We start from the raw sequence: 21,870 nt of genomic DNA, 5'->3' as shown, positions 1-21,870 counted from the left end.
AACTGTAGAACTGCGGTGTCACACTGCTGTTCTCAGAGCTGGTGCTTGCTTGCAGATGGGCAATTCAGCTGAATGACCACCAGTCACCACCTTTAAAACCATGCAAGGCTTATTTCATGCTTCGTCATACGGCGGTGTTGCATGGCAAAAATAGCCGATCACAACAGATTGACAAAAACAATTGTGTTGCATAGATTTCACAGATAGCTTCATAAACCTGTTTGACAGCACTATCATCAGTGCTGTGTTTGTTTACACTTTATCTTTTCAATTAATGTGTTGGATTCATGTTAATAGCCGATCTACAAGCTCACAACGTGTCGCAATGTTACCCCTAGAATAGGGTTCAAGTGGTTAACGTAAGAAAAAGTTCCTATCACACAAAGATTTCTTGTATGTATGTATGTATGTATGTATGTATGTATGTATGTATGTATGTATGTATGTATGTATGTATGTATGTATGTATGTATGTATGTATGTATATTCTATTTATGGCAATAGAAAACACAGTGTTGTAGGTCTAAGCTAAAGTGATCGTGAAGGTGCTTTTGGGAGATCCTCCTGCCCAAAGCACTTAACAGCAGCAACAAAAAAAATCTTGGTTCTACTTTGGGGACACACCACCTGCTCTTCATTTTGGGCCTGGCAAACGGATATTGCCTGGATGAGATCCAGTTGGCACACAGCATTAGAGATAAAGGCTAACGCATCAAATCATACTGACCAATAATTTTTTGGCTGCTCTTCTTACGGCATGGCCAACGGCCGATCTATCTAGAAGAGTGGTTTTGTCTGTCCCCACAAAAGCAGACAAATCACGACCCAAGATGACCCAAGATGCCACGATACCAAAGCTTAATACCTGATTTATACATGGTTGTGCACCGTGTCACGCACCGAAAATAGCAGATCTATAAGCTCTGCGATGCGTTGTGAGCTTGTAGATTGACTATTTTCATTGCCTAACACTGGCTTATATCTTGCTGTAACAGAGAACAGAGAGGCACACCGAAGATTTGTTCACAAAGTGGCCACCGGTAGATCTGTAATGACTTGCTATCACTAGCTGGAGATTGGACAGGGAGACCACGCTGTTACTAGTCTTGTTTTGCATGCGCGTGTGTCAAAGTTTGGGTGCATGTGTATCTGAATATGTGTGACAGTGCTCAATATTACTGTACTGCATATAATTAAACACTTTGTTGTACCTCTTGTTATGGAGCCCTCTTGCCCTTTTTTTTAAAGACCCCCTTGGGATGAGGTGTGTCAGTGCTTTTCAAATAATATTGTCTTTATCCATCTTCATTTACAGTGAATGTTGTAATTTACTCATCATTGTTAAGTGTTTGATACTTTTTTAAGTCGACTTTTCCTTTGGTTTGTCGAAGGTTTGCAAATTACATTGCTTACTGTACAGGACAACTATTTAACTGTTGTGAAATTAGGTGAGAACCTGTTGTGGTAATCTGTATGGGTTTATTGTTTCCATCAGGCCGAAGGCGTGGCCAAGGCCCGAGACTATGTTTTCGCCCCTGTCAGTCCGTACGCGTGTGAGTGCGTGTGTCTTGTATTGTCATTCTGTCTGTGTTGACAAGTTTTTCACATCGGCCTGTTATAGCGCCAGCAGGAGGCCGATTTTTGCAAAACAAATAGTTTGATATTAGGCTACTCCTACAACTTTTGTCCAAACATAATCCAAATCGGTACATATTATCTCTATAGTCACGTCATCAAGACAGATCTATCAGATTCTTCATATTCCATCCTGATTGGCTAAGATTGGCTTCCAAAGTTTGCAGGAGTGGCCTGTTTTGAACAAAATGCCTCAAATCATGAATGCAGTGTCCGATTGCTGTGAAACTTTGCACGCACATTCCCACTGGGTACATTTTTCATTATTGATCATTATTTGTTTTATACATGGACCACTTGACCAATGGCGGTTCTAATTGTCATCAAATCAATCAACGGAATACAGATTTTACACATGTGTGTGTACAGTATAAGAGAGAAGTAGGAAGAGAGGAACTAAGGAGCTAACAATGGAGGATATACAGAAGCTGTGGGTTATTGAATCTAATTCACAATCGAGTGATTACAAATAGAACTGTTATTTATAGTAAAACAGGAAGCCGTCTATGGTGACGACATTTTTTTCTATGAGCCCATCAGCTTTTACTTTGTACTTCTGCTCATCACTTCTGCGTATTACAGCTTCAATCAAGATAAGTCACATCCTGGACTGTTGCTGTTATTTATGCTTGATGAGGCAGGCTCATATCGAGCAGTTAGTGTACGTGCATACATGCATGTTTGCATGCTACACACTATAAGAGGGTATGCGCATGCTTAAAGTGAATGGCACATCGAGTGGCAAAGCGAGTGGCAAAGCAACATGCAAAGTGAGTTTAACATTGTTTAATGTTGTTTAATGCAATCAGATATGACTTTTCTGTTTGGATGCATGGGCTGTCAAGGCCAGAAAGTATTTTTTTGACACTCAGTAGGCATTCCTGCATAACTTCCGGGTTTGATGATGATGTCACACGCATACCCTCTATATGTGAGTACTATGTCTTGTAGCCTAGTTTGCAGTCAGTGCATCCTGCACGTGGGCTGTCAGATCAGTGACTCAGCATTTCCTGTGAGGTTGAAGAGGTAAAACGTCTTCTACACAGCTGTACCTTGCAACCCATTGCTTTATTCTTTATTTCTTCATACAGGTGTTTGATTACTAGTGTATAACTCTAACAGAGAGACTTATACACATGCCTATGTGGTGTGAGACACAGAATTTAAACCTCGGCCTGATTTTTGGAGACTGAGCAATAGTTTCTTTTTTAACCACTTGAATCCTAGCAATCCTATTCTGGGGGATCATTCATGCTGCGTTCACACTGGCAGCTACAAAGATACAGGCTACCATTTATTTTTCAATGGAAGCCAGCAACATGAAGATACACAGATACATCCAACGTTTGTAGCTGCTACAACAGCTACAACAGCTACAAAGCTACACAAAAGTTGAGCTGGTTTCAACTTCAGCTACAAAGATACAAAGCTACAAATATGCTGTGTAGCTTTGTATCTTTTGTGTCTACCAGTGTGAACGCAGCATGAGCTCACAACACATCGCAACATGAGTTGTGAGCTTGTAGATTGGCTATTTTGTGTTTTCATATCATTATGATCAAAAATATATTTTGATATATTTAGGGGGTTTTGAGATATCTGTGATCTGTGTCTTCACTTTAGCGAGGTCAATTTGCTGGTGCTCACACTTTAAGGTCTCCATCAGAGTTGAACAGAGGTGAGCATTGTAATGATTCTAATAGGGCCTTGAGCTAACAGGGGGGCTCCCAAAAGATGTCATAGTTTATACTGTAGGCTTTGGCCCACCTTCTCTTCATGAGTTACCATCCTACACTTTTTATTGCCAAAAGAATGTACCTAAGTGTAACATTAGTTTGAGTGTTTTTTTTTAATATGACCCAAGTCATGCTATCCCAGTGCACTGCAGTACAGGTCATTTATGGTTCAAGACATTTTGCCTGGCCTCATTCTGACAGAATAGATCACAGTCTAGTTGGGTGTGCTCCCACAAGGCTTTTGACCCTAGATGAGCTGTGAAATAGAGAAGGAAACACCACTGATTAGGCTTTATCTCTTTTTATTAGCTAAACATAATAATAATGGTAATTAAACCCTAACCCTAACCCTTTTGATAGATACAAAAATAAGTAATACAATTGGTAAAAGTTATACAAAAGATAAAAAGTATATACTGTATTAAACTATTATGAAAAGAGAATTTCACTTTAATTATACAATGGCTGCCTGACATTGTGGGAACAAGATGGTGCGCTGAACTGTTTGATTGACGACTTGATATGAATGTATCAGGCACGCATGAACACACCTACTGGAAGTGAATGAATACGAATTTTAAAAGCAAACAATATGCAAAAAGCTATATGCACAATAAGCCATAGAAACAGAATAGATTGAACTTGAGAGAAAGTAGCCCATGCAATTAACAAATGAGCATTCTAAACAGCTGAGCAGAATGCTGAGCGATTGTGGATATTGTAATGAATCCATGTATTGTGGATTAAAGGGATATTCCACCGCTCCTCAAGCCAAATTAAGGCTGATCCGGTCCCTCTCACTATAACTGAATAAAGAATGCGCTGGAGCAACTCGGATGATTGGAGCCTTTTTATTTTAATAGCAGGGTGCAGAGCACAGAAGAAACGAGGACAACGTTTCGATGTCAGATTACATCTTGATGACCGTACGAAGATGTAATCTGACATCAAAACGTTGTTGTTGCCGAGTTGCTCCAGCACCTTCTTTATTCAGGTATCTCTGTATTGTGTTGCTTATAATGCAGAATTCAAACTTAAATAAAATATTTATTTTATCCCCATAGCGACAATAATATTGTGTGGTTAGTCGACATTGTGTGGTTAGTCATATTTCGACAGTGGATGTCATGGGTGCCCTTCTACCACTGTAAGAAGTTTGAGAGAAAAAAATGCCCATTGCCTTTAAGCCTAAAATATCAAATACAGTAAGCTACGTAGCGCCGCCTTTTTGTTTTCACAGGTCAATATTGGAGGTCAGGTTACTGTTTATAATAATAAAGACCATATGATCCCAACAGGGGAAACTAGTTTTCAGCTTTACCCAGCTGAGGTGGTCATATTTAGCACTCAGAGGAGCAATTAGGGGATAAGAATCCCATTCATGGACACCTCACCCCATGGCCGGGGACAGTAATCGAACCATTGACCTTCGTACTCACAGGCTGCCACTCTACCCATTGAGCTATGGCCAGCCTGTTGGTATTTGTTGATGAGCGAGCATGAAGTAATTTCCTTCTGTCATGAACTAGGCCCCTGTTTCACTAACACTACTCTAGATCAGTGGTTCACAAACCATTTACCAAAAGAGAAATTTGATGTCTCTCCGTAACCCAAACTAGTAAAAATAGCCGATCTACAAGCTCACAATGCGTTGCGATACGAAAGGTTGTGAGCTTGTAGTCGGCTATTTTTATAAGGTAATATGTCATACATTGAAAATAAATACTCTTACTCTTATCTTTAAAAAGCGCGCATGCATTCATTAATACGGTCATGATTTGTGTGCGGCAATTTTAATGAAGCTTGCATAAAGCAAGGCTTGACCAGGGACCATGTGACTTACTGTACAGACAGTGACGCTACCTCCTGAACTACTGCTACCCCCAAACTGTGATTGAGAGAAAGGAACCTATACAGCTATCTAATGAGCATTGAAAACAGTACTGAGGGATTCTGGGTATCGTAGTCTCTTTATTTCACAATATTCATTGGCTCATGCATGGAGGCTCTTCAACTGGGATTTGGATTGGTCCATAGATTGTGTGTAGACAGATGTGTTCCTCATGAGTCAAGGCACACGTTTAAGTAAGTTTCATGACTGTAGGCCAAACGAGGCATGACTTATCCCTGTTCAAAGATTGCATTTTCAAATGATTGCTATAGCGCCCCCCTTTTGCCAATTGGAGTAAGATTGGTTTCAGCACTATTTGGAATGTCCCTCTACCATACTGCAAAGTTTGCAAAAAATGTGACTGCATTTATGTAGTAAAACTGAAATATTATTGGCTCATAGAGGCTTAATCTTTTCACTTAAAAGCTTTTTCCCAAAAGCTTTTTTAGATATCGGTCCAAATATTGTGTATAGAACGTTTTGTGAAGATTGATCAAACCCCTCAAGAGAAGTTGGAATTAAACAATAACAAATGGTGGGAGATCTAAAGGTCAGAGGTCATAGGTCATAGTGACAAAATTGTTCCTCATAAGGAGACGCATAATGTGTAATGAAGTTTCATAGCTGTAGGTCAAACGGTTCATGAGCTATGCCTGTTCAAAGTTTGCATTTTCCGATTGAGTGCTATAGCGCCACCCTTTGGCCAATGGTTGTGAGCTTCATTTCTCTGTAGTCTTTCATAACCCTCTACAATACTGCCGAGTTTCGTAAAAAGTGTTCGAAGAACACTAACAAATACAATAGGGTGCCTACGCACTACGTGTTTGGCCCCCTAGTAATACGGAATATTGAATGTGTCCGCAGTGGCCATATGCGTAATAAATATGCAAATTGAATGGAGTCTTTTCAGCAGAAATGAGATTCACTGTCATTCCAGTTGTAATTTATAAAATCCAGCCCTACACAGCAAAAGTGTCTGCTAATTTAACTCAAGAGTGTAAAAATGTACTTACGGGTCAATTTTCACACCGTCGGAGTTAAACGAATTCTTGTGCATAAATGTCGTCCTATTTGGCATTTTATGTGTCATTACGTCTCGATTAAATGGTGTTTCAGTGGAAGTGGTCCATGACTCATTGGTTTCCCCAGTTGTGCTTCTAGCTTGGGTGGCGTCAAGTCAGACTCGTGTCAACGGTACTTGTATGATGTGAAGCACTGACTCTTGACATTCACACCCCTAGGTGGAAATAGCCCAGCTCTGAGAGCAGCATAAAGCAATATGACGTTACCAAAAGCATGGCCCAATTCCAATGTGCTCCCTAAGGCTGTAAGCCCTGAATCCTTACAGACTTAAGTGACATCACTTGGTAAGTGCTTGAGTCTGAGAGGCTCAAAATGATATAAACGGCTATGGGACAGCACTTTGAAGGCGAGTCCTTCATTCATGACAATTTCCATAACTTTTTAAACTCTTACACTGTGCTTACCGGCAATTACGCTTTTCAGTTCTTTAAAGGCTGTGAGTGTTTATTGCGAACGCAGCGGAAGGAGGCGCGGCGAAGGCGCGCCTCCGCGCAAGTGGAGCTTACTATGACACCGTGCTCGGCTTGTGTGTCTGTGTGTCCGTGTGCACTATTGTGTGCACTGCCTGTGTGCAGCCAAGTAAATGTCCAATATAGACGTACCCTACATCAAATGAAAGGTCTTTGAAAACTGAACACACCTGTCAAGGTTGCGTTTAAGCCCGCCCCTTCCCCCGGAAGCCACGCCCCGGAGAAGGCTCCTAAAAACTCCCCATTGAAACCCCATGTTCAATTAAAAGTGCCCGAATCGCTCCCAAACTTTTTCTACCCCCCCTAAGTGGGGGTCTACGAACAAATACTTTGGCCTCGGATTTTGGCTCCGCCCCCCGGAAGTGGGTGAAACAGGTACTTCAAACACTTTGTTGAATTGTTCAAAAACATTCCAAAAAACTTTTTTTGAATTTGTATTTTTCTAATATGCTCCTTTTAACGCAGATTATTTTTTATTTTTTTGGTTAATGAAAAAAAAATCATTAATATTTCTTTTTTTTTTGCGTTCGCTTCCCGCGTTCGCGCGTCTTACTTGTTATTATTATCTTTAGTTTATTCTGTTCTCTTTAATTGGTGTTTAGTTAAGGTTTTGTATATCATTATTCTCTGTTTTATTATTTCCTTATTCTGTATACTATATATTTGCACCTGTACTAAACTTGACTAATTTATTTATCTCTTGTCCTTCATCGATGCTAAATATCTCTTCATTCCTGCATTCCGTCTCTCTTTGAGAATGGTGTGAAAGCACTGCTGTTTGTTGTAATTCTTATGACTAATTGACAAAATTGCATATTTAATGATTGACGTTCGGAGGATACCCTGTTAACTCCGTATTTAATGTCACAACAACGCTATGCATTGTGGGGTATACCCCAGACTCTGAATTAAAAGTTTGTGAGTGAGGGCTTAGGGCTGTCACTATCACATTGTAAAGTCACGTGCACGAGTGCTCTGAGAGAGCCCTTTATGTACCCTTTACGTCTACATTTCTGCAGACTTAAGATGCAATCTGTAAGTTTCATGGTCCTCCTTGGGATTTGAACCCAGGTTTCCTTCGTCAGGTGGAAGACCACATTTCTACTGCTTTTCCAAGACATAAGCCCTGCATGGCCAGTAATAGGGGCACCACCACCTCCAACCACTGCAGGTGTTATATTATTGTATTAACATAATCTACCAGATTAGTAAAAGATTAGTTCAAATAATGTTTTATTCATTAACATGGTTATTTATGGCAGTTTGGCTCTGAGTTCATAGTAAAAAAAAGTGCTTAGGAGCCGAGATACAGCCTTTTCTAGTAAGTAGTTAAACAAAGAGTGAATGGAGCTCAATATTTTCAAATCATGATATCTTGGGTTCTGAACATTGTTTTTAATTTTTTTATTTTTTTGTTTTTTTCAGAATTTTCTATGACGTCTTAGACGTCTCGTGGCGCTCAGGGCGCTCAGGCCACGTGACGTCTTAGACGTCATGTGGCACTGAATGAGTTAAAATACGTTTTGGATTGCAGCTTCAAATTCACTTTGGGTCCATTTGTGAACTCTCAGGAGTTTACTGTGTAATCTCTGCATGAACCTCTTTCATCTATGTAGCTGTGTGCAAACTAGTTTAACCAGTGTTATGCTGTGGTTACAGTACATTCTAGTGTTACATTATTGTGTGTTAAACACAGTGGTGTACAGTAACAAAGTAGATTTACTTGAATATTGTACTTAAGTAAATGTTTTGAGTATCTGTACTTTACTTGAGTATTTGTATTTTTGGATACATGACTTTCACTCTTTCAAAGACAAATATTGTACTTTTGACTCCACTGCATTTATAGGAAGGGCACAAGTACATTATGAATTAACCACTTAAGCCGTATTTCAAATATAGTGAAAATAGAAGCTCAAGTCTAGATCCTTCACGATTATCGATATTTTAAAAAATTCTGGAAAATCTGAATTTGGGGGGAAGATGTCTACATTTTAATACAGCAATGCAATGATATTAAAAACAAAGTATTTCAAAATTTGAATACTTGAGTATTTCTAAAAGCAAGTACGCCAGTACTTTAACTCAAGTACACATTTGACAGAGAAACTTTCACTTGTAGTTGAGCAATATTTGACCAGGAGTATCTATACTTTGGCTCAAGTATTGGAGTACTTTGGTGAGTACTGTCCACCACTGGTTAAACACTGCTGTTGACCATTTCACTGTGCACACAAGTGTGTGAAGCTGCGCATGGCTCCAGGCAGGCAGGCAGGCAGGCAGATAGGTCGTAAGTGTACAGCTTTCTAGTTGACATTTCTGCTCGGCGATCCCCTCCACCGCCTCCTTTACTAGGCCAGCGAGTCTGGAATCTCAGCCTCTGATTGGCCGACTCTCTAGGTCGTTTCTTCCAGATGGTTACACCTACGAGGCAACACGACGCAGTGAGTGCTGCTGGCATGTCTGGCAGCAACTAGGGCAGTGTGTGTGTGTGTGTGTGTGTGTGTGTGTGTGTGTGTGTGTGTGTGTGTGTGTGTGTGTGTGTGTGTGTGTGTGTGTGTGTGTGTGTGTGTGTGTGTGTGTGTGTGTGTGTGTGTGTGTGTGTGTGTGTGTGTGTGTGTATGTGTGTGCCGCATGCGTGTGTGCGACCCGTGCGTGCGTGAGTGTGGAGGTGTGCGTTGATGTAGCTGAAATATAATTTTAATAATACTGCTATAGACATCATAGTGTGTATAGCAGCATCATTATATCATACTCCTATTGTTAGAATTAAATTAACCTGTATGCAAATTAACTCACCTTTAATGTATGAAATTAATCTCTATACACAAAGAGTTTTGTTAATGAAGAGCTGTTTTGTACCATTTCTACATTGACAGTGTCCATTCCTAGAACCACACCCATGAAGTTCTTCAGCAGACCCATGCCAATTCAGTAACTCACACCACACACTGTGGCTCACTGCAACCTATCAAACTTTAGTGCCAGCCACTGCAAACTACTCCTCATTGTGATTGGGCTAAATTAACTATCGATTTTACAGTTGGCTCCTGTTCTTTTAGCCTTTCTAATGTTCTTTAATTATGTCTATGACCAAAACCTTACAACAGCGTTGTAGTCAAGTCAGTTCAAGTCACCCAATCGCCAGTCCAAACTCTCGGTTGTGGCATAGATTATGCAGTAGATGAAAAAAACTATTCCACTCCAAATCCATTTCACATGTAATTTACTGTACCCTCCTCCACTGGCGCTCGAATGATACAGTTTCCTGGAAGTGAGTTTTAACACTAGCCTGCACAATCATTCTAGTGCACTGTTTCAGTGTTTCAGTGGGTCGGGACCCATATGTGGGTCGCAGACCAATTTGTATGGGTTGTAAGTGAATACCCCTTTATTTTCTGTTTCCTACATTCTGTTTTTAATTATTATAAAAGATTTTCAAAGAAACCGATGATGCTTACTGTATTGCTATGGTTGCAGGGACCTGAATGCATTCAGAACAATTCTGCATTGAACAAACGTGTCATGGAGGCTGCCATGGATTGATTACGTCCTCTTCCGTGTTTGACACAGAAGCACAGTGTTGCTATGCTAGGAAAAGTTTGTTCTATACGTTTGTATTTCTATGGTCCTGTATTAACAGTGTTCTGTTCAGCCCTTGTATCTCACTCTTTCTTCTGTCCTCCTGCTTCCTTCTCTTTCTTTTGTGCGAGCGAAAGGCAGGCCAAAAGGAACACTTGATCGCAGCTAGGCGTCTTGCCCAGCTGGCTACTGCAAAAACGACAACAAAAAAGCAAAACAAAGAAAAAGCTTACATTTCACCCTGGAGAGAAAGGAAGATAAGGAGTGAGCTGAATTGTGTAGTGCTGTAGCTACAGCGGCAGAGATGCTCCGCTGCCATTGAGGTGAGAGGGAGAAAATGAGCAGTCCTCTCTGTTGCCTGCGGGGCCTGGCTGATGTTAGCCCTCTGCAGCTGCAGCCAAGCGGAATGACCAATATTGGGTCAGTGCCTGCTTTGTTAATTGGGGCCTCAATGGGGTTGATCTGTTGCCTGATACTTGATACTGTATGCTGGCCTATTACTGTATGGGGAGTTGTGATGGGGACTGGCCTGCCTATAGATAAAAGTGGGCATAAGCTGTGGGGACTCGCTCTTTCTTTGGTGTTATGCCCAAGTGGGCATGGTTATATGCCTATTCCTAACCCTAATCCTAACCTTAACCTCACTAAAACTATGCATAAACCTAACCTTAACCTCACAGAAACCTAACCTCAGAACAGAGCCCACTTGGGCGAAACACCAAAGAAAGAGGGAGTCCGATAAGCTGTGAGCCAAAAACCATAAGCGCTACAACCACCTACTTTGATGGGGGACCCAATGACACTTATTGCTATGGATTACCAAATAACCAACGCATGGATTGTTACCTCGTCATCCATGTTTGGACACGGAAGCCGTGTTGCTATGAAAGGGAATGTTCATTCTGTGTATTTCTATGAGCCTGCCTTGGTTGATGGTACATGTTCTTGAATTTAAATGTGTTAAGTTAACATTTAAGGATCTATCTTATCTTTAGTTCTTAACCACATGAAGAACTCTGTTCTGGGCATGTAATAGATAGAAGATATAGAAGAATGTACACTGAAAATAGAAGAACATTTGGCAAAATTTGTACAACATTCAGTAAACATGAAGAACATTTAGAAAAAATAGAAGAACATTTGGAAGAATAATGGGCAAAAACAGCAGATCTATAAGTTTGCTTGTATATCTGCTATTTCACTATTTGAAGTATAGGGTACTAGTGTAATTGTGATGTGTCTGATCTGTGTCTTTAAGGGTAAGAACTTGCATGAAACAAGCAGATACACATGTGGAGCAGAGCAATGGATTTGGTGGCCGATTCCAAGGTCATTTTACATTATCTGCTGTTGGAGGTTGTTTGAGGCACCTTGCGTGAAGTGAGAAGAAAGAGGCCAGCACAATGTAATGTCCTTTCAAAAAGTATTTAGCCTCACTGGGACTGCGTGTGTTTGCTCTTGGGAGAAAGGTTTTTCTTGAACTGAGCCCAGCACACTGCTCTTAAAGTTAATGAAAGCGATCATTTGATGATCATGATTGAATGCACCTGCAACACACCCACTGATATTCTGCCTAATCCAACCCACCTTGCTACCTCGCCGTGGATACACCGTTGACTGTTACTTCACGATGGTTTGCCAGTTTCCCCAAAATAGCGCCAGGGAAAGAGGGTATATTTGTCTTAAAATCAAACCACTTAAAGGTAGGGTAAGTGATATTTTTGGGTTAAAACAAAAAGTATTTTGTTAAAAGGTTAAAGCACTATATACTGATAATAATCATTGCTATAGAGTGTTTGTAAAGTAACAGGAGTCTCCCCGTCTCTCCAGCTCTTTAATAAACAGAAAACACATTTTCCGGTAGGTGTCAAAATCTCAGCCAATCAGGAGAAAGTACAGATTTTTAAGCCTCATTTTTATAGTGTTCCAGTTCCAATTTTGCCTGTTCATTTCTTAGTGTCATCACTTCCAATTTCACTTGTTTAATCTATATCCTGATTGAGTTCTCTATCCTGATTGGATAAAATTGGAAATGAAACTGAAACTGAAACGAAAATGCATTTTCTGTTTTATAAAGAGCTGGAGAGACAAGGAGACTCCTTTTACTGAACAAACACTCTATAGCAATGAGTACTATCAGAATATAGAGCTATTTGACACTTATTTTAACCAAAGCAAATCACTTACCCTACCTTTAAATCTTATATACGTTTCCCGTATCCCCCAGGGCTCTATACTTGTTCTGCTCCTTTTTTTTTCCTCTACACCAAATCTCTTTGCCGAACATAGCCGATTTACAAGCTCACATCGCAATGATGCTAGGGTTCATGTGGTTAAAAACACATCATGAACATCAAAAGCACAAAGTTGTTTTCAATACAAATTCACTTCATTCCCATTTGTCATTTTGAAAAAGATGTCAAAATCAACAAGTAGCAATTAACAGAGAGAGATGCAGGAACAGAGACTGTAAAAGCAGGCATGCTGAAAGACAAACCAACAAATAGAAAGGGGAAGACAGATACTCACCATGCTTGAATGCTCAGGTCAGGGGGACTTGGACAGCTTTCATGTGTCGTGTTTGACCGAGGTGAAATGCTCCATGGATAGAGAGTGTTTATGGTACAGTTACAGTCTGATTCCAGTGGTGGAAAAAGTACACAAGTTGACAAGTATTGGTATCAAAATGTACTTAAAGTACCAAAAGTAGAAAGTAGTCATTCTGCAGAATGTCCGTTTCACAAGTTTTCAAATGTATAAAAATCTACAAGCTCACAATGGCATTGTGAGCTTGTAGATCGGTTATTTTCAAATGGCCGAAATATATATACGTAGGGCTGAAGTGGGTAATGTATGTTTTGTAATAATAATCAAAATCTACAAAGTAACTAAAGTTTTCAAATAATTGAAGTGGAGTAAAAAGTACAATATTTGCTATTTTCTAACTCTATCTCTCTTTCATACACAGAATGAAACTTAGGGCGGATTCAGACTATGGTCCCGGGTGCGCACCCCGGACCACTTGGGTTGGTGTGAACGTTGCGTATCGTTCCCCGGAACGGATCACCGTACCGTACCCGAGACCGCCTGGGGAGGTAGTCTCGGGTCCGATTGCTGCGCACTCGGGAACGGAACGCTGCAATGTGAATCCATCCGTAACGACAGGAGGAAGTGGACTGCTAATCATATATCATTTATATATTTTTATAATGACACATTATTTTAGCTGGGTTATACCTTCTCATAGTTCTACTTGAATGTTGACAAGAAATAATAATCCCGCTAGTGTTTGAGTAGCGCGAGCCGTGAAAAAACATAAACAAAAAACAGCGAACGTGTATATAAGGATAAATATACCAAGGATTTGTCCGTGACGTCACTGCTAAAATACCAAGGATGCATCAGTGACGTCACTATCATATTGATAATAACAGAGACGCGAGAGACGACGTTACATTCTTTCATTTTAATGTGACAAAATATTTGATCTTACCATCTGTTGCTGCCTTCAACAATCCTTTAAAAGAAAAAACCCATTAAAACCATATGACTGGTGTTCCTCAAGGGTCTATACTTGGTCCCATCTTTATTACATCTACATCAATCTATTCGCCAACATGAGCTTGTAGATCTGCTATTTGTTTTTTAAACTTTGCCCAATATAGGGATGCGAGGGTTCATGTGGTTAAAATCTGACTTGTATTCAGATGTAGCTACTGGAAGCAATTATCTCACGGGTCAGTAAAAACTGATGCTTTGATTTCATGTGTTTCCTGGAAAAAAACTAGAAAGAATGACTTGCAAACGTAGTTGATCCTAACATCAACAATAGGTTGTGTACAATCTGTTTGATATTGGGATATTTCTGGAAGCTCAGGAAGTTAATTCATCTCTTATTTGATCTGTGACATTTAAACAGTGCACCTCTGAAGTAAAGGGGTTGAGCAGGAATGTCTGTGGTTGTCACAAAGCTCAACAGCGAGATCACCCCAAGTAGCCGAGTATAAATGGTTCACTAATATAATTTATGGCTACTGATAGGCTCACACACTGAAGTGGGTGCCCATATGATAACCATTAACACCCAAAATAAACATTTTAAACGCATACATACAAGCCACACACAAGCATATCTCCATTGAACCTTTGAATCCACTCTCTTAACTTATTACTAATGTTACATGGAGGACAAGGTTAACAGGGTACTCTACATTAGATGTTGTATGTAAGTATAAATTATGCTACGCCTTGGAGTGGACTGTCCATTTGCAGTTTTGCTAAATTAAATGACATAGTGTTTTGCATTCAGTGTGGCTCCCCCTACGGAAAGCACATACGGAAATATGTGCTTTTTGTGCAATACCATAGAGACTGCTGTCAGAATATGTTGGTCTGTTTCACTGTTTGAATACACTTTGAGTATGAGGTTAAATACGCTTTTCCTGTGACCCATTGAGATCAGCCTGTAAACCTTTTGACCCCAAAACACTAGTGGAAAACAAGACAATAAAAATAATCGCTGACGTAGTGCAGGATATACTTTAGCTAAGATAGCAACAAGATAATAACTGTTTAATTACTGCATCTCTTTCATCAAGTCTGTCATGATGTCATTTGGTATGTCACTGTTTACCTTGAGGCCAAGCTGGCACTGAACGCTATGCTCAACTGAAGGATCACATGAAAACAAGTACCCAGGACCTTTTAGTCTTAATGTGCTGTTTACATTTCTGACTAATAAAGTATTAAATCAATAAAAAAAAGCGCGTAGATAGATAATTAGATAGATAGAGAGATACTTAATGGATCCCCTGAGGGACATTTGGTTTCCATGTAGCAACACAGAAAGAGGAAAACATAGTATAAACAAGACTAGACAACACACATACTGTAAGTAATAATAATTCAACAAAAAACTGAAGACAATTAATACAAAATAAACACAGTCATTAAAAACAATCACACCTGTTCTTATTACTTAAAAACAAAACCAAAAATGCATTAAAATACAAATCTGAACAACATTAAAATCCTATCTCGTGCCATGAGGGAGCCAAAGCTCCACTACCCGGCAGCCGGAATGAAAGAGCACCTAATACATTCTGTGGAGCACCTCAAAATTATGAGCTGTTGGCTGAAGGTGCTCCGCTTTGTCATCTCTCTCTCTCTCTCTCTCTGTTAGATCAAAAAGTATCTCTTCTCCTCAGTCTTTCTAATATGAAGTGGAAACAGACAAAGAGAATGTTCTAAAGAGAGACAGCAGAGACTGAATGAGTCACAATCCTGCTTTTACAGGACCAAGTATAGATGGATATAATAGGTCTTGTCCTCTTTTGTGAACAAAATAAATGGGAAGGCTAGTAAGATAGGTGTCTGGGCTAAGACTGCTTCCTCTGCTTCAAATTGTGGTTGAGTGGATTTTGTCCAGACCTCACAGGATGTATTGCGTCATCGGGGCCTAACAGACAATCCTACTGTTTGAATTGGGTGCACTACAGTATGTGTCATTCTTGTTCTTGTTCAGCATCTATTCATGGCCCGGAGGTAGCAGGTCGAATGTGGTAAACATGTCATTACCAACCTCTGTGTGTTCGAGCTACTGTACCAAGGTAGTAAAAACATGGACAGCAGCTCAAGTGTGTGTTTTGTAGTTGTTTTGCATCATGCATTAAGTTTTTGTTTTTACCAACTAACTCTAGGCTAATGTTGATTGAACTGAAAGCATACCATGCTGAAACAGAATGTTATTGTCACATCACAGGTTTACAGGTGCAAAGAAGTGGGTGAAATTATTTTGTGAAAGCTCCATTTGTAGTTTTTTAGAAAAGGTAAGAAGAATAGACAGAACAAGGAAAACCAGGATAAAAGGTCAGATATTCAAATATTCCTGATATGAGTACCGTAGACTGAAAATTATATACATAAGTAGGTCAGCTATTCCAAAATGTTCATGAGAATGGCAATGGCATGAGGCAGTAACAGGCTTTCTAAAACTTATTTTTTTATAATCTCGTAAGTAATATTACATAATGTTGATGTTGTGCGCAGCCATGTTATATGATGTCAATTTATAACAAGTTGCAAACTGGGGTTTGAGAAAACATGCCGGAGCTCCTATCTGGAAGCTGCCATTTGACCTAGTAGGAAATGGGAAATACCGACTGCCGATTTCCGACTTATATTCAAAAGCAGCACGTTCATTCATTCAAAGTTCACTCTGCTGTAGTGTTTTCCTTTAGGGAAAGTGGTAAATAAAATAATTATAATAATTGAGTTTTTCAATATATTTGTTTTTATTTGATTATTGCTATTTTTACCACAAGTTTTGTGTCCATTGATGACGGTTATGATAATGAGCTTTATTTATCGAAATGCAGCTCTAAGTACTGCACAATACAGCACAATTCTAAACAGATGAAAACCCCCTGCAAAAAACTGATTAAAACCACAAACACTTCAAACATACCCATACATACTACACAGAAAAAAAGTGTTAATTTAACGGTCAGAGTTTACCCTTACCGATCAGTTTTTACACTTTCAGTGTTAATTTAACAGGATTTTGCTGTGTAATCAGAGTGTTATAGAGGTAGCTACTTTACATCGATCGAAATGTCCTGAAATGTTCCTTATCCATGAGAGTGACTCTGTCATGATACTTCAGAAGCCTTTGTTTGCCAAAAAAGCAGGAAAGCCCCCACTCCAAAGCAAACAGGTTTCTGCTGTGAAGTAGAAGGAACTGTTAGGCAGGAGGAGACCCTAAGGCTAACTCAAACTCAGCGTGTCGCTCTGATCTCCCTTTGAAAACAGAAATGAAAAGGCACAAGAGAGAATTTGATATAAAAAAACCAAGTTGTGCTTTAGGATGTGTATGCACTATCGCCCCTCTGCAAATAAACAGCGGTCTGGGACATCCTCGCCCCACCGTGGTGCATTGTTAGCGAGGGTGCCCCAGTTCAACCCTCCGCAATCACACACCCCAGGCCATCCTCTCCCCATCATCACCTGATCATGACCACATGCTCTCCAAAGCCCCACCTCCTCCTGCTCTGTTCTCCGTCTCTCATCGCATTATTTCAGCCTCGCTTTTTCAACTGCTCTCTTCAAAATGTCATTCATATTTTGGAGAGCTTGGTGTCTTTACTGTGAGCATATGGGATGTTCAAGTAGGATTTGATCTCATCACTATTGCTTGCCTCTGTATGATCGGCTGCCGATGGGGCGTTATGGCTGTCATATTTGTCTTATTATGTGAGGAGAGTCATTTGATTATGGTCTAGTTAAAGGGGTTTGACTGCATGTACTCAAAGATAATGGGTCTGTTGCCAACGGGAGAACTTTTTCTCACACACACACACACACCCTTGTCTTTGAGCGGAACTAGGTGTGTCCTCTCTTGGCCATCTATCAAGCTGTCATTTAGAATTCATTAGGATTTAATTGGATTTTATGCTCCAGCTTTTCTTCCCTGAACCTTATTATCCCCCAATTATTATGAGTGATCAGCTGAGGGCAGACAAAGAATGCAGATAGCTGAGGCCCAAGTCTTCTTTTTTTTTTTGCGTTGTCCAGCGAAACGGTGCTTTGTAAAAGCCTTGCTCATTAGCCTCTTATAACATTGGCCCTATGTTGTTGTGCATCAATCCAATCCGGTGGGCGTTTGTCCTACGTGGTGAGGGGTCCATGATTAGAGCCCAACCAATGGCAGTTTTTGAGTGCTGACCCACCGTTTATTTTGTCAAAAAGTGCATAATCTATTCTAATCAATTTGAAAATAGATTTGATTTGGAAATAGATTTATTCCTTTTTTTTTTTTTTAAATAGATCTATAAGCTTACAATTGATCACAGCGCGAAGTGTTGCGAGCTTGCAGATCTGCAGTTTCTGAATATAGTTTTTCCAATTTTTGAAAACTATTTGAAAATAAGGTCGGGACATAATTGGCGAGTTTTAATTTAACTCTCAGAGTTAGAAGTGGGTAAATGACTACTGACCCTGGAAGACCGTTCTGTACATAAGGTTTATTTCCTCTCTTGCTGTTTCCGTAACAAGATACACCTGGGGTTCTATAAAGACGCAGGCCCAGAACTAACCTCGCATCACCAGGCTTTCCACCACGGAGGAAACCCTGGTATTCATTCTAAAGCCTTGTGATCCAGTTTAGAGAAAAGTAAAAAAGAAATGTGTTCCGGTGGTGTCGCATTGTTTTTGTTCCCCACATAATGCAAATCAATGAGTTTATTCTCGCTAGTCGCGTCACGAGTTAGAATAAAAGATGGACATACCAAACGATTATATACCAAAAGAAACAAAACTATTATACCAAACTAAACACATTTTAACTAGGGGAATCATTTTGATGGTAAGTGCACGGCACCGGAGGCTACGGTCGCGTGTTCCGGCCGCCTGATGACGTAAAGTTATTTCCGCTCCAGACCGGATCAGAAACCCGAAAAGGTATTGGTCCCAGGCTAGCCAGAACAGACAGGGGTGGAAATCCTTTGGGGCTGCCCCTCCATGCCAGCCGGCATAAAGGGCAGTAAGTAAATTAACAATGAGGATTTTACTGTACAGTTTATATGTGGCAAGTTAGTTACAATACTTACTGTAGCTGAATGTGATATTGATATAGTTCTATGTCCGTACAGTACAGAGAAATATGCATGACAACATTGGTGAATGTCACAATTTTCCTCAGAGCAGAGTCATCCTTGAGTGTGATTTGAGGGCTTAAATCCAACGTGTGTATTCATGATACAGTATATGCGTTACTTTGATCGTCCATAAGCATCAGAAACACTGTCAGAAACACCTGAGATCTGCTGTGGTTGAACACAAACTGAGAACATAATGTAGTGTGTGTGTGTGTGTGTGTGTGTGTGTGTGTGTGTGTGTGTGTGTGTGTGTGTGTGTGTGTGTGTGTGTGTGTGTGTGTGTGTGTGTGTGTGTGTGTGTGTGTGTGTGTGTGTGTGTGTGTGTGTGTGTGTGTGTGTGTGTGTGTGTGTTTTTTACCCTTTGGAAGCTATACAATTTTAAGTAATCTTATGCACCAATTCATTTATGTTTGTGTGACTGTGTGTAAGGTGCGTGTTATTCTCTGTCCAGTATGTGATTGATTGCTCATGCATTCACTTTATGGGAAGTCACCCCAGCTGGCCTGCAGTGGGAGGGAGCTAGCCTAGCGCACGCTGCCGAATCAGTGAGCTATTTTCTGGCAGGTAGATTATGAAGCCTGGGGGCAGTCCCTTCACTCCGCAGTCTGTCTTGACAGTCATTCCCTTCACTCCACAGTGTATCTTGACAGCCAGTGCTGAAGAGACAGGGGAACTTGTCTCACGTGCTGCCTCAGTGCCAGATTTTAAGAAGATTTGAGAGACAGAGTTTATAGGACCCCCGGCATGGACGCCTCTCTCTGCCTTTCTGTCGTTACCTTACACTCTCTCTCCAAGTCGTCTTTCATAGCATCGTCTTCGTCTTCCATCTCTAAACGTGACCTGTTCCTGTCTCGTCCAACCTGTTGATTTTCATCAGGACAACTGGAGGTAAATGGAGGGTGTAATGTTCTAACTCTGAGGGTGTAGAAATGGACAATTACAGGTCCATTGGTACACTCTGAGAGTTGAATGAACACTCATTATTTTAGTGTGTAGATTGTGTTTTCATGTTAGTGTTTGGGATGTTTAGGGTTTCTTGTTTTGTTTATGTTTGTTACCTGGATAGTGTTTCATATGCAAATACAGGGGAGAGGGAAGTTGCTGTCAACAGCAGATTTTTTGCTAGAGACCTGTTGTACCAGTCCTGGATGTTTTCATGACAATCATAGTCAATCAGCACATTTCTTACTGTACATCAAGAGCAGTGCAATGCGCTTCACAGAAGAGGTTTAAAAAGAAAAGACAGGACAATAAAGAACAAATAAAGAAATATATAAAAAAATACATAAAAGTACATTTAAAATAAATTAAAAGCAACGAGAGTAATGTAGAAGCCTAAAAGGCAATGCTTAAAAGGTGTATGTTAAGATTTAAACTGCTTGAGGTCCTGTGGTTGTGGTCATGTGGAGTTAAAAAACATTGCTTGTAGATTGGCTATTTTCGCAGAATGTTTGCAAAATGTTGATCCATTTCTGCAGAATGTTGATCCAATTTGCCAAATGTTCATCCATTTTTGCTGAATGTTTGACTATTATATGACATGCCCAGAATACGGATGCTGGGGTTCATGTGGTTAACTCTGAAAGGGTCCATTTGGTTACATTTGTACACTACAAGTTACAAATTAGCGGTTATGATTGTATTGTTTGTGTGAAAGGTGAGCAGCTACTGTACTTGACATTGTCGGAGCTTGTTTTCATCACATACAGTAGCTACTAGCTGTACACAGCATTTAGTAATTATCTGTCTTTGAGGTCGCTTTTATTATGAAATTATGGTGAATAAGCACTCATATCCGGTCTTTAACTATCATGCTTGGTCGGGGTGGAAGTTTAACTACTAAATCAGAGAGAGAGAAACACACTCTCACACACACACACACACACACACACACACACACACACACACACACACACACACACACACACACACACACACACACACACACACACACCTTACTTAAACACATACACCATAAGAACAGGAAATATATGTTGAGGATAATGATAATTTGCCTATAGAAAATGTTGCCACTCTTGATATTTGCATAGTGCAATGTTACAGAAAAGTGTAAACAGATGGCTGGAACATACTGCATATTGTTTTAAGGGACATGATATTTAAGCAGCTCCGCCATTACCAGAGCCTATCCCTGAACACCATACAGTCTGTGGTGGGATTAGCGTATTTCAGTGTGGCTAATGTGAAAGTACTTTATCTTCATAAAATAACACACTGGGGACGATTCATTTACAACACACTTGAAGATGCATATAAATAAACCATGCAGGTACACTATATAATCAGACCAGTGTGTTTTAAGTGCTGTTGAGGAATTCTGGATCAGTCAGTAATTGATGAAGCAAATGAGTCAGAGACACTTATTGAAAGGTGGTGATGTTGTGGTTTCATACATGATATCATAGACACACAGTCAGGGTGGCACAGTAGCTCTGCCACGAACACAAGAAATCAGACCATAGTTATCCTCTAATGTCACAAGGACAAGTTACTGCATCAAACAAGACAAACTGTACCAAAACAATAGCTATTAGGCCTAATCAAAGACATCTTGACTCTTATAACATGCAAACTATCAGAGCATATCATAAGGCAAAAGACAAACAACATAAGGAAAAAGTGACAGTCGGAAAAAGGGTAACATAATAACTAATATAATTCTACCACAATTCCTCCTCAGTGGCACTGATTAGTTGAATAGCTATTATGAATCTGATTATGTGCTACTAACAATATGCATGACATGTTATTGTAACCACAGTGACCTCTCTCTGTCGGCCTGTCAATGCCAGTGGTGG

The 21,870-nt window shown here is 40.1% G+C and overlaps 1 protein-coding gene across 4 annotated transcripts in view; it reads left to right on the top strand.

Annotated features, from left to right (window-relative positions):
* Positions 1-21,870, top strand: part of slco4a1 (solute carrier organic anion transporter family, member 4A1) — a 38,862-nt gene that overhangs the window by 2,020 nt on the left and 14,972 nt on the right. For 2 of the 4 annotated variants that reach the window (XM_080445304.1, XM_080445307.1), the window contains exon 1: positions 19,673-19,939. The exons of the other annotated variants lie outside the window; for them this stretch is intronic. The gene's annotated coding sequence lies outside the window, so the exon portion shown is untranslated. Of the gene's footprint in view, positions 1-19,672; positions 19,940-21,870 lie in introns of those variants that run through there. 4 annotated transcript variants of the gene reach the window in all.

This window comes from Gymnoscopelus braueri, assembly GCF_963280865.1.
Source record: "Gymnoscopelus braueri genome assembly, chromosome: 12".
Lineage (NCBI taxonomy): Eukaryota > Metazoa > Chordata > Actinopteri > Myctophiformes > Myctophidae > Gymnoscopelus > Gymnoscopelus braueri.
Note: the sequence above shows the minus strand (reverse complement) of the source record. Positions and strands in the feature narration are given on the sequence as shown.